Source organism: Pleurodeles waltl, chromosome 2_2 (genome assembly GCF_031143425.1).
Source record: "Pleurodeles waltl isolate 20211129_DDA chromosome 2_2, aPleWal1.hap1.20221129, whole genome shotgun sequence".
In the NCBI taxonomy this organism is placed as follows: Eukaryota; Metazoa; Chordata; class Amphibia; order Caudata; family Salamandridae; genus Pleurodeles; species Pleurodeles waltl.
In genome coordinates, this window is record NC_090439.1 from 479,347,399 (window position 1) to 479,360,530 (window position 13,132).

Below are 13,132 nucleotides of genomic sequence, written 5' to 3' on the forward strand. Positions count from 1 at the left end.
GGCAGGCTACTGTCCTTTGGCATGTAAGTGTCAGGCCCTCCACCCTTCCAACCCAGGAAGACCCATTCAAACTGTAGATGTATGCAAGTGAGACTGAGCATCCTGTGTTTGGGGTTTGTCTGAGTGAATGCACAAGGGAGCTGTCAACTGAACCTAGCCAGGCGTGGATTGTAAGGCACAGAAGGATTTAAGTTCAGAGAAATGCTCACTTTCTAAAAGTGACATTTCTAAAATAGTAATACTAAATCCAACTTCACCACTCAGTAGGATTTTGTATTACCATTCTGCCCATACTAAATATGACCTCCCTACTCCTTTCAGATCAGCAGCTACCCCTCAAACAATACATGAGGGTAGCCCTAATGTTAGCCTATGAAAGGAGCAGGCCTCACAGCAGTGCAAAAAATGAAGTTAGGAGTAAACACAGGTTCATGTCCTGCTTTTTGTCTACACAGCACCCTGCCCTATGGGTTACCTAGGCCCTACCTTAGGGATGACTTATATGTAGAAAAAGGGGAGTTTTAGGCTTGGCAAGTGTTTTTAAATGCCAAGTCGAACTGGCAGTGAAACTGCACACACAGGCATTGCAATGGCAGGCCTGAGACATGGTTAAGGGGCTACTTAAGTAGGTGGCACAAGCAGTGCTGCAGGCCCACTAGTAGCATTTAATCTACAGGCACTGGGCACATATAGTGCACTGTACTAGGGACATATAAGTAAATTAAATAAGCCAATTGGGTATGATCCAATGTCATCATGTTTAAGGTAGAGCATATGCACTTTAGCACCGGGTAGCAGTGGTAAAGTGTGTAGAGTCATAAAACCAGCAAAAACAGTATCCCAAAAGTTGAAGGAGGCAGGCAGGCAAAACGTTTGGGGTGACCACCCTAAGGCTGTCAGGTCTAACAACCTTCCAAAACTAGCTAACTCAAATTAAGCTTGTTTTGCTACCCAAATGAAGGTGATTTTTTTTCTTTTGAGTTTTTCCAATAAGATTTATAGGTGAAGAAACAAGGATGTGAGCAAACAAAGAACAAAAAAGGTTACATGGACACCTTTATGAGAGACAGAGGCCTCAATATCAGCATCTGTGTGACATTTCTATGAGGCAATAAACTATTAACTTAATTTAAAAGCTGGGCACAATTATGGGAATATAGATCGATAGGATCTTCAGAAAAAGGATACCCTAATTACCTCTTGGGTCGTCTCTTGTATTTCAATCCCAATGCAAAGATAGGATATTGTCTGTGGTAATGTATTGTGTCACATACTATTATTCAGTTTGTATCTCTCAGTTTGGTTAAGTTCGGGATGAAATTGAAAAACTAGTGACCAATTAGCTCATGATTTTATGGCTGAAAGACTGTCAGTTAGTGATAACATTTTGCTTGAATTAGAGCAGCAAAAGGTTAAATAAATAATGAAAATAATGGACATTCATGGGAGGTACCCGTAGTCAACAGCATTTTTTCTGCTGATACATCATACAAGACTATGGGGGTTATTACAACTTTGGAGGAGGTGTTAATCCGTCCCAAAAGTGACAGTAAAGTGACGGATATTCCACCAGCCGTATTACGAGTTCCATAGGATATAATGGACTCGTAATACGGCTGGTGGTATATCCGTCACTTTACCGTCACTTTTGGGACGGATTAACACCTCCTCCAAAGTTGTAATCAGGCCCTATATTTCCTTTGGAGTCATAATGTAATTATGCAATCAACTTCTTGATATTGATGGGTTTTAAGGAGGAAAAGTGCACTGCATGTGAGGGAAGTGCAACCCTGCACTCAGTGTCCCCCACTGCATTGATATCTGGCTCCCTGGGACTGCATTTTGGTCATAGGTGAACATGAATCATCTGTGTGAGTCATGACTGTGCTCTTTCTTCTAGTAAAGTGCTCTGCTTAGACCAGGAGGGGTGCATTAAGACCTACCCTCACGAAGGTAGAGTGCTACTGCCCTTACCTGGAGTTAAGTTACATAAGCATGGTGGTGACCGCACACTTTTTGTGTTTAATAGAATCAACAATGTGAACAGTCCTTTTCACATGTGCCTCTGGAGTGGGGCATACTGCCCATTTGTGTAAAGCTCTTTGGCTGTATACGTAAATGATCCTTGGCCTACATAGTGTGCGTGCAGCACCAGGCAGCATGTGATACTTTTCTGTGTGTGCTGGGTTGCATGTCTGCGGAAAGGACACGACATGGAGGCCTGTAGGTCACTTTTTTAAAGCCCAGGGCTTGGAGAGGCTGAAGAGGTGACGACTGCAACCATGAGGCAGGGGATGGGTATTGCTGACATTCTGGGGTGTGGTGGTTGAACACACAAACTGAAGGGAGAGGAGCAGAGCAACCTCTGTGCACATCAAAGGGCTTTTAGATGCCAGGAAAAGTTAATGGTCAGTGGGGTCCCAGCTCATAGTCAGGGAGATGGTCGGACTAATACGTTTGACACAATCAGGGAATCTAATGGGGTGGAAGGCCTAGTCCTTTGAAACTTAATAAGGTATATTGCAGTGGATGCTGACAGCCAAGTGTGATCCTCAGTTACTTCCTTGACCTGTGTTGAAGGTCACTCAGGATGGGAGCCATTCTTGGTGTGGCACATTGTGCTTTTGACAAAGGGAAGTGCAGGGGAGAGAGCACTTCAAAGACGCTGACAGCCTCAACACAATATTTGAAGGCCGAAAACAAAATCACACATATCTGGATTTGGACTGCAAAGATGGAAACGTGCCCCATACTTTGTTGAACTGCACTGTCTCATCAGAAGAAGGAAGATTGCCAAGATTTTGTACTGGAAAGAGGACTGGAGACCAAGGTCTGCCAGTCTCCCATCTGGGTGAGAGGCCATTACACAGGAGCTAAGACCACTTGCCCGTGGCCAGAGCACCAGAAGTCTGCCTGATTGCCAAGACCAGTGGTCTCTATATGGAGAAGGCAAGCGCTTAGAAGTCTGTCTGCTTCCAAGACCAGTACATTCTGTGAGGAGGGAAGGAGAACCTGGAAGGAGCAAGGCCCAGTAAGGATCCTGACGGGTAGATACCAGTAAACAGAGTGTGAGGTGCCGGGTCCAGTTGGGACCAGTGTTGCAAGTGTGTAGGAACCCCATATGCCAGGAAGGAGCCAGTGAAGACTGCTGGGTCATCATGTGTTGCCACTAAGACTGCGTTGGCAGTCACTTGATTCCACTGAAACTGTGGACTGTCTCCTATGTGTGTGACCCGCTGTGTGCCAGGAGGGGGCCACCAAAGACTGAAGGGATTGTCGCCAGAAGATCTGACCAGATCAGGACTGTAGTCAATGCTTGTGATGACAGGATGGGGCCACTAGGACCATTGCAGCCATCACCCTGTGAGAGAAGTCCCCACAACCCATGGAGGAACTCCATAACACAACAAGAAGCCACCCTGCCGAAGGCTGCTGCTTTGTCCAATTACCTGGGAGGACTAAGAAGGAAAAGCTGCTGCACCGAGGGAGACGAGCCACAGCTCCCAAACACTTTGAAGACTGCTGTTGGGTAAGACTGAAGTAGGGCTGCAGGAGATTTGTAATAACTTCGCAGTGTTCCGCCTACGAGTTGACTTTTCAGGTCAAAACTGCCAGTGAGAGCTGCATCTGGAATAGCCTCCCAGGTCCCACCCAGGGGCACAGAGTCAGGGTTGAGAAAAGGGAAGGGAGAAGGGAACTGCAGAGGGAACATGGTCCAGTTCCACACTGGGGTGCTAGCCTGAAAAGGAGACATTTTGCATTCATAATGAATACTGCTTTTATACTAAAATCAGTATTGAGCTAGACAATAACCTTTCTGGGGACACTGTGAATATTTTGAGTTCTGAGCACTTGCATACCTTGCGCCTACCTCCTCAACAAGAGTTCTAGCTGCCAAGGATCCACTGTCATCAGCTGCAGTAAATTTCATAGGGCAGCAAAACAAAGACCCCAGGACTGCATTTGCGTAGCTAGTAAAAATTAGCCAAATTAAAAAAAGAAAAAGTCTAGAACAAAACATTCACTGTAGCCAGATGATGCAATACCTTATAACTGTGAAACTGAATAAAATCAATCCTTTGTCTTGCTTGGAGGTAACTGAAACTGTGCAAGAACCAATAAGCTGAATCAGTGATGCCCCACCACCCACCAAGAAAAAATGTAAAATTTTTAGGTGGATGTGAACAACGTATAAACTTAACTGTAAATGTACACAGGCTTTGTACAGTCACTGAAAGTGGAGGGGGCCAAGGGTTAAAGTGGGCTGACCTATTGCCCCATGTCGTATGCTATCATGGATTGAACCAAATGTGAATTAAAATTTACCAGGGCAGTGGATGAAGCCAGCAGCCAGCTGACCCCTCTGTGCATGTGTTTGACACAGCAATAGGTAAAACTGTCTAAAAAGGCTACACCTTGCTTATGCTTATAAATGCCTCAGAAGAAAACTCAGTTACAGCAGTCCGAGGGTCTGGATTAGGAGCATTGAAGCACAATCTATAATAAGGCAATTTTTGCAGCCATCCATGACTACATTGCACAGGCTAGTCAACATCAGGACATTCATAAGAACTGTTAGACCTCACAGCCTTAGGGTGGTCATCCGCCAACATTTTGCCTTCCTCTCTCCATCCATTTTTCTGACACTGTTTTTGCTGGTTTTAGGACTCTGCGCACTTTACCACTGCTGTTCAGTGATAAAGGGCATATGCTCTCTCCCCTCAACATGGTAGCATTGGTCCCTACCCAACTGGCATATTTGATTTACCTGTGAGTCCCCAGTAAAGTGCGCTACATGTACCCAGGGCCTGTATATTAAATGTGGGCCTGCACAGTAGCCCTTTAACCATTTCTCAGGCCTGCCATTGCAGAGCCTGTGTGTGCAGTTTCACTGCCACTTTGACTTGGCATTTAAATCTACTGTCCAAGCCTTTAACTCCCTCTTTTCTACATATAGGTCACTCCTAAGTTTGGCCCTAAGTAACCCATAGAGCAGTGTGCTATGTAGACAAAAGACAGGGTGTGTACTTATATGTTTTACATGTCCTGGTAGTGAAAAACTCATAAATCCTTTTTCCACCAGTGTGAGGCCAGCTCCTCTCATAGACCAGCATTAGAACTGCCCTCATAAACGTTTAAGTGGTAGATTCTGATCTGGAAGGAGTAGCCATGTCATATTTAGTATTGCCAGAATGGTAATAGCAAATCCTGCTTACTGGTGAAGTTGGATTTAATATTACTATTTCAGAAGTGCCACTTTTATAGAGACAGACGCTAGCGGTCCCATATTTAGAAGGTATGAATACACTGCAATGGAGTCAGCGGTTTTTCTAACGTTTATGTTATATGGCGGTTAAGCAATGTTAACATTTTAATATTTGTGGATTTGTTTACTTGGGCTTGTAGGTTGAAATCCCCTTGTGTGTTGCTACGGAGTCTGTCTTTGCAACCTGTTGTAAGTAACGGAATGTAGCTATTCTGGTTGGGAGCCTGACACTGTGTATTATATGATGCACGTTTTAAAAGGTTTTAAGGTACTTTTTGAACTTTCCTTGTCATGTAGGCAGTGGCTCATACTTGTATCCACACTTGTGTTTGTGGTATATTCTTGGGTGGTACAAATGGTGTGATTCGGCAGATTGCATGTACTGTTTTATAATTAATTTTACTTATGTGTAGGTATTATTTTACAACACAGAGTCCTGATAATGGTCTGACAGACCTCTGACTGCCACCACACACCGAAACATCGACATTACCTTCTCATTTGACAAGCTGAATTGAAAGACCATGATATTGTTTGAGCTGTGACTAAAAAACAGGCAATTATTGTGCAGGACTGTGTCAAGAGGAGGGTTATAACCCCGTCCTGGATCGTCTGTTGGGGTTCAATCTGGTAATCTAGGGAGTAATGTAAAGTGTTGTTGTTTATGAGATGGACATTCGTTGTATTTGTTGTAATTTTTGAGGTTCCTGAATCCTATTGATTAATATATTGGATCTGAACAGTGCGGAGTTTTCTTATTCATTAATTTAAGACTGGATCATATGTACACAAACTATATCTAAACAATTCCTCTAGGAGCATTTTTACATGAGACACTTTTAGAAAGTAGGCATTTCTCTGCACTTACTGCCATCTGTGCCTTACAGCCTGTCTCAATCCACATCTGGTCTGTGTTGGTTGACAGCTCCCCTTGTGCATTCCACCCAGACAACCACAAACACAGGACACTCAGTCACATCTGCATTCATCAGCATAATCAAAGGGTCTTCCTGGGCAGGAATGGAGAAGGGGCTCACACTTACATTTCAAAGCCCCAGTGGCCTGCCCTCACACGAAGGACTGATAACCCCCCACAGGCATCCTGGACAGGACTGGGCTGAAAGGGGAACGTAGGCAACTTCAAAACTACTCTTTGAAGCTTCCCCAACTTCAAAGGCATTTTTGGGCATATAAACTGGATCTCTGACCCCACCAAATCAGACACTTCTGGATCTACACCTCAACTCTGTCAGATGGAGATGCCTGGTTGCCCAAAGGACTCATCTGGACTGCTGCCCTGCTGTTGCCCTGCTAGCATCTGACTTTGCTGGAAGGACTCTACGTTCTCCAAAAGTGCTCTCCACTGGCTTGGATTGAGCTTGCCTCCTGTTTTGAAGTCTCAGGGACAGCAACGACTTCACCCACTAGCTGTTAGCTAGTTTTCTGACTTCAACGATGTCAGAAACGACTTCAGCGATGCCAGGAATGACTTCAGCGATGACTTAACCGACGCCGCAGTCTTCTACTGCTTCATGGACATCGCTGCATGGAGTGACTGTGGAGAGCAACTCAAGTCTGACATTGTCACAACACTGCTGATGTCACGCTGATGTCATCGCGACATTTCAAAGTCAAAATATCATGTCTTGACTGACTGGATCAATCCTCCATGTCAGGTCACAAGGGACCAAACCATCACTACCGATGCTGCACCAGCTCCCCCTGTAACCAGACGGAACCGATGCCTCATCTCCACCTGCCTCACAGTGCAGAACTGACACCTCATCTCCCCGGACGCCACAAGGGTCTGGCCCCAGAGACAACTTATCTCCCCGAGTCCGTGCGATGTCTTTGTTTCTTCGTTTTCAAAAGATACTGTACCTGGGGGTCCATGCGACTCTGTGACTGGCGCCTGTGGCATCGGATAATTGAAAAAGACTCCATCAACGCCACCGTGATAGCCCCGGTTGGAGCCATTGTGTTTCTAAGAGCTTTAGTGGGATCTAATCTTTAAAAATTCATAACTCTGCTTGTGTACATTTGATTTTCATCGCTTGAACCTTATTAAGATAAATATTCTATATTTTTCTAAACCGGTGTGGTGTATTTTTGTGATGTTTCCACTGTGTTACTGTATGAGTTATTGCACAAATGTTTTACACATTGCCTTCTAAGTTAAGCCTGACTGATCATTGCCAAGCTACCAGAGAGTGGGTGCAGAATAATTTCGATTGTGTTGTGACTTACCCTGACTAGGATTGTGGTCCCTACTTGGACAAGGGTGTGTACCTGTGTCAACAAGAAACCCCATATCTAACAAGAACTCAATATAGATGGCCATAATATAAGAACATACAGAAAGCCTAAACAGCTACTCCCCCTCCTAAAATAACTCAGAAGGTCTGTGGCATCATTCATCAATGGAATTTTCTAAGCAGAAGAAGTGCTAAATGTACTGAAACTCTCTTGTGTTACCTTCTGTCACAAGAAGGTTTTGATGATTGCTTTCAATTTAATTGATGGTCTCACATACAACTGTCAAATCCAGACTACAGCCTGGAAATGGGCCAGTATGCCTTTAGGTTTGCCCAGATTAAATCTTGTGGATTTCCAGCTTGTAAGTCTGCCCTTGAGACTAGACTGTGAAGAAATCAATAGGCCTTATGACACCTCATTAGCTTGGGTTGCAGTTGGATTTGGCCTGAACTAGCTTTGAACTTGTCACAAAACTATTTCTTGGGGTGTTATTGCCACCAGCCCAAGACATTAAAGTCCTGCTTACTGCATCGAAAATAAAAACTGTAAAATTGAAAATATATTCAAGAAAGCCATTAGAGCTGAGAAACTAACGAACAGTGGAGAGACCTTAAAGGAAGGCAGGCACGATTAGGTAAGCGTCTTAGGGAAGACTATTTAAAAGTATCTGAACATCAAAGGGAAGTAAAGAGGAAAATAAAGATATTTCTCCTTGTTATGTCTCTGTTGAGTAGGCACACAATTTGGGTGCAAATCCAGGTTTACAAGTCTTTTAAATCTGGGTTTGCATCAAGGTACATGGGTGAAAGCATTGGAGCGCCCTTGCTCAAACCATTTAATGCCTACCTGAAGCAAAGTAACAGAGGCAAAGAGACTTTGCATGGTTTAGTAAATGCCCAAAATGATTTTGCTTCAGAGCTGCACTAGAAATGTCAAAACTCTGATGCAAAATCATTGGAAATCTGCGCCTTAATATTTACAGATTAGTAGCAGTTGGATTTTTTTTCAGACAACTACCACCTCACAGGATGTGAATTTCTTTTCATAGGGTCATACCCTCTTTATTCTCTCATAAACTTATAGTTAATTGGTGGGCAATGTACAGTGGTCTAAAACAGCAACAAGTTTCTTCCCCATCAAATGTGATTTTAATACAAAGAGAAAAAGACAGTGTGAACCTCAGATTCCATGATGTGTCCTTTTAATTCCTGCCTTTTACCAATGCATTTTGTACCACAGTTGTTAATAACATACAGCACTTATTTTTCATGCCACATATAGAGCTTCCATGACGTTCCCAGTGCTGGCTTTAGGGGGCGTGACCAGCTCCACCATACTAAGGGGCATATTTATACTTTATGGTGCAAAACTGCACTAACGCAGTTTTGCATCAAAAAGTTTAGCACCAGCTTGCGCCACTCCTGAGCACCTGGCAGGCGTCATATTTATGGAATGACGCAAGCTGGTGGAAAGGATGGGTTAGCATAAAAAAAAAATGGCGTTAGTCGGTGGGGCTGGCGGTATGGGAGAAAGGGGTTTTGCACCAAAAAATTACAGGCTGGTTAGAGTAAAAAAAGATGACTCTAACCAGCCTAGCATAATTTCTGACACAAAACCACCCATACCACGACTCCTGTCCTAGAAAAGACAGGAGTCATGCCCACCACCCCAATGGCCAGCACAGGGTACCAGTGTCCCCTGGGCATGGCCATTGACCCTGTGCCATGCAGGGGCCCCAAGTTGGGCCCGATTGCACTTTAATTTAAAAAATATATATATATTTACCTATACTTTCCCTACTTACCTGGGATGGGGTGTTCCTGGAGCTTGAGAAGGGCACCTGTTTAACCATGGAAATTGGTCCACTGGTCCCTTAACTCCTGCTCTGACCCAGGTGTTAAATAATGGTGCAAAGTGAGCTTTGCACCATGATTTAGCCCCTCCTCCCACCCGTGCTTAATTTTAGCACAGGGGGATAAATATGGGGCTATGGGGTTAGCACCATTTTTTAGATGGGAACACCTACCTTGCACCTCATTGACACAAGGTAGGTTCACGCATATAAACAATGGTGCAAACTCCAATATTTTGACGTTCGACATGTCTAACGTCAAAATATAAATATAGAGTTAGTTTTTAGCTGAATTTGCATAACAAAAATTACGCACATTATGGCAAATGGGGTATAAATATGCCTCTGAGTGTCAAGCTTGAGGGGCTCTCCATTTTGACATTTCCTATGGAGTTTTTAAACTTCGGAGTTCCTTGAGTGCCAGCAAACTTCAGGTGGTAATAAAATTGTCAATTTAACTCTAGTGTTTAATGAATCTGTTGAAGACATCTGCGTTTTATTGAGTACCGGTTTTTACTCTTTATAAAGTAGCACAGAGGGATAATGTGCCTCCAGTGAAGCACAAATTGTAACATGCAGATCAAAGAAATACATTTTTTGTCGATAGTTCAGTGGGGTACTGCCCTTGTCACAGATTTATTTTTATTACTTGTAGTTTATCTGGTACAATTGTATTATAGTGCAATGGGATATGAACCAAAATCAAATAGTAGGATGGAAACTGCAAGGCATGGGCTTAGAAACTGATTGTTTTAACACTACCCTTTCCTTATTCTAAGGTTGCTAAATAGGGTTTCTTTGGATAACAATACATACCTATAAGGTAATACAACCCCAACAACTGTATTATGTTTTGAATCCTAAATTTGTATTTCTCCGGTCCAAGCACCCAATGTAGAAAGCCTACCAGTATGGAGGACATGTGACTCCTACACCTTGTAGTCCTGATTGCCTTATGGAACATGATGCTATGCATTGACTTACACCCTTATATGAGTCATCATAATCATTAACTTTATTTTGGTTTCAAAACCATAAAAGAGCATATAACATCATGATATAAAAACATGAAGAGATACAAACTAATAAAAACATAGTAAAATAAAAACATTTCTTATTCAATACACAGTGTTAGGGTTAGAAGTTCTCATTTCAAAGGCCATAAACTTGTCAAGGCCTTTGGTAAGATCCTATTAACTAAAGCTGTTCTTGTAAACAAGCAAACAAAGAAAAAGGAGTTAGAACCACTAAAAGGGGCCTTGAGCCCAAGTGAGCTTAAAGTGCATGGTGCATTAGGGTTTTGATACTTATTTTTCTGAGGTCCCATATAGAAGTTAAGTAATTGGCAACCAAATAAACAACACAACTCCTAGTATCTGCATTATGTATTCCCAAGGCATTATGCCTTCTGCCAAGCCCAAAAAATGGCACAGAGGGATAATCCAATGAACATGCTGTTTGACATATGCACCACAAGAAAACAACAGGTGCTCGTTGTTTTCCACTGCCTGGCAGCCCATGGGACAAAGATTGGAGGGATTATCATTCCACCTCCAAGAAGAAGTAAACAAAGCAGTTGGCAAACTCCCTAGTCTGGATTTAATGGAAAGAGACATTGACATAGGTATATTCACACAGTCCATATAATCTTCAAAACAAGAACCACTTTTAAAAAACCTATATTGGTCCATTAGGCTTCCCACGGAAACAGCAGACATTTTGGAACCAATGACAATGTTCCAGTAATAGTCATAATATGATGTCTTGAAGTACTGGTCACTGACTTTGGTTGGGGAAAATATTCAGGCAGACCTAACTTGACCGGCCTAATATTTCAGTCGAACCTTAAAGGTAGTAGTGGTGTGCCTTTAGGTAACTTCAGTAGAAATCTTAAGAAGTAGTTTTCACCTTTATCTATCACTTCAAGATTACAATCTTCCCACAACTCTGAGCCGTCGAGCGCAGCACCACACACTTGGGCCCTATATATTTCAAGTGCTGGGGAGATAGGGTAGGTTGAGGCTTTGTTTGCAAATTTAACAATGGACTCAGCTTTACGTCTGAGTAACAGAGCACTTTTTCCTAGTTGTGCTGATCAATTGACGGAGTCTGACAATCTCACCCCAAGGTAATCAAATTCTGCTACCCTGTCTAATTTGTCTCCATCTCGAGCCACTTTCCCTTTAGCCTCCTTGCTGTATTAGAAAATCATATCTTTCGGTTTGGACTTATTTGAAGGCTGTGGTCTTTACAAAATTGACTAAACGTCCCCAAAAGTGCATTAAGACCCACAGCAGTTTTAGATCGGAGAAGTGTATTGTCTGCAAATAGCAACAAAGGTATGTTGGATCCAGCAATTTGGGTGCATCATTCACACAGTTCATTAAATAGGAGATACAAAAATAATGTGGGAGCAAGGATACACCCCTGCCACAAGCTGCTCCCTTTGGGAAAATTCTCTGTGGTTCCCTCCCACCCCGGACCCCATCTGACTCTGGCAAAGGTATTGGTGTACAAATCCTGAATCAGCGTCAATAATCCTGATGGAACCCGAAGGACATTCCAAAATTTGACCCTTGGGACAAGATCAAACGCCTCACAAAGATCAACCAAGTCAACAAAAAGTGTCTAAATCAACAACTTTCCATTTTAAGGTTGAAAACCGAAAGATCCGGTCCACAGTCATAGTTTTGCCAGCAAAGCCAGCAAGAAGATGGGATAGGACCTTATTTAACTTAATCAATTCCCATAGTTTTCCCAAAAGTTGTTTACTGTATTTTTGTTTTATATTATCAAGCTAAAATATAGGGTGATAATTGCCTGGGTCTTGCAGAGAACTCTTTTTGAAGATAGGTATTATTTCTGCCTCTTTCCATGAATTGGGAATTGGGGAACGCCTGCAGTAGCATTGGTCAAAATATTAATGTAGGGAGCCCACACCTAGGATTCTGTACATAATATGTCCAAAGGGATTCCATTAATCACAGGGGCTTTCCCCATTTTCTACGCCTTCAATGCTTTGAAGATTTCTTCAGTAGAAAAGGATATTACCTTCTAGAGGGGTGAATGACGCCTTTGGTTGGGGCTATTCAGGAGGAGGTGCTGCACAGAGGGTCATTAAGTGCTCCACCCAAACCATCTTGAAGATGTGGCATTCAGGGTAGGTATAATCTTTGCAATCGCTATGAGAAACCAGATGCCAAAACAATCTAGCATCCCCCTTTTTGATGTTTCCAGGATATCCTCCCACACCTTAGCTTCCCACCAGGACTTGCTAAATTTAATTACTTAGGCATAGTCCCATCTAGCATTTAAGATGTCTGGTCTCTTATTAATTGTTAAGGCTTCGATCAGGGCTATTTTGGCCACTCTGCATTTTTTGTCAAACCACTTATGTGATCTGGAAGCCGGTTTGCAAGGTAAAGCCTTCCTCTGAATTTCAATTTTCCAAATGATGATTAGTGCATGGACAATATCTGGGGGGGGAGTGGTAGCCGGACCTATGCAATCTGTTAGTGTGCTATAAACAACACCATAGATCACTTCCAATGCATCCTCATTAATAGCAGTGTCCACCCATGTTTCCTTATGCCTATAATTGCTCAGGGCCATGAGATTGGGGGATATTGACCCCAAACACGATTTGTCCTTAAGACGGGTCCCTTTAAGTGTAAGGGCAAGGAGAAAATGGTCAATCTCCATATGATCAATTATCTCCATATCTACCAGCTCATGCCAGATCGTAAGGTCAAGCAATA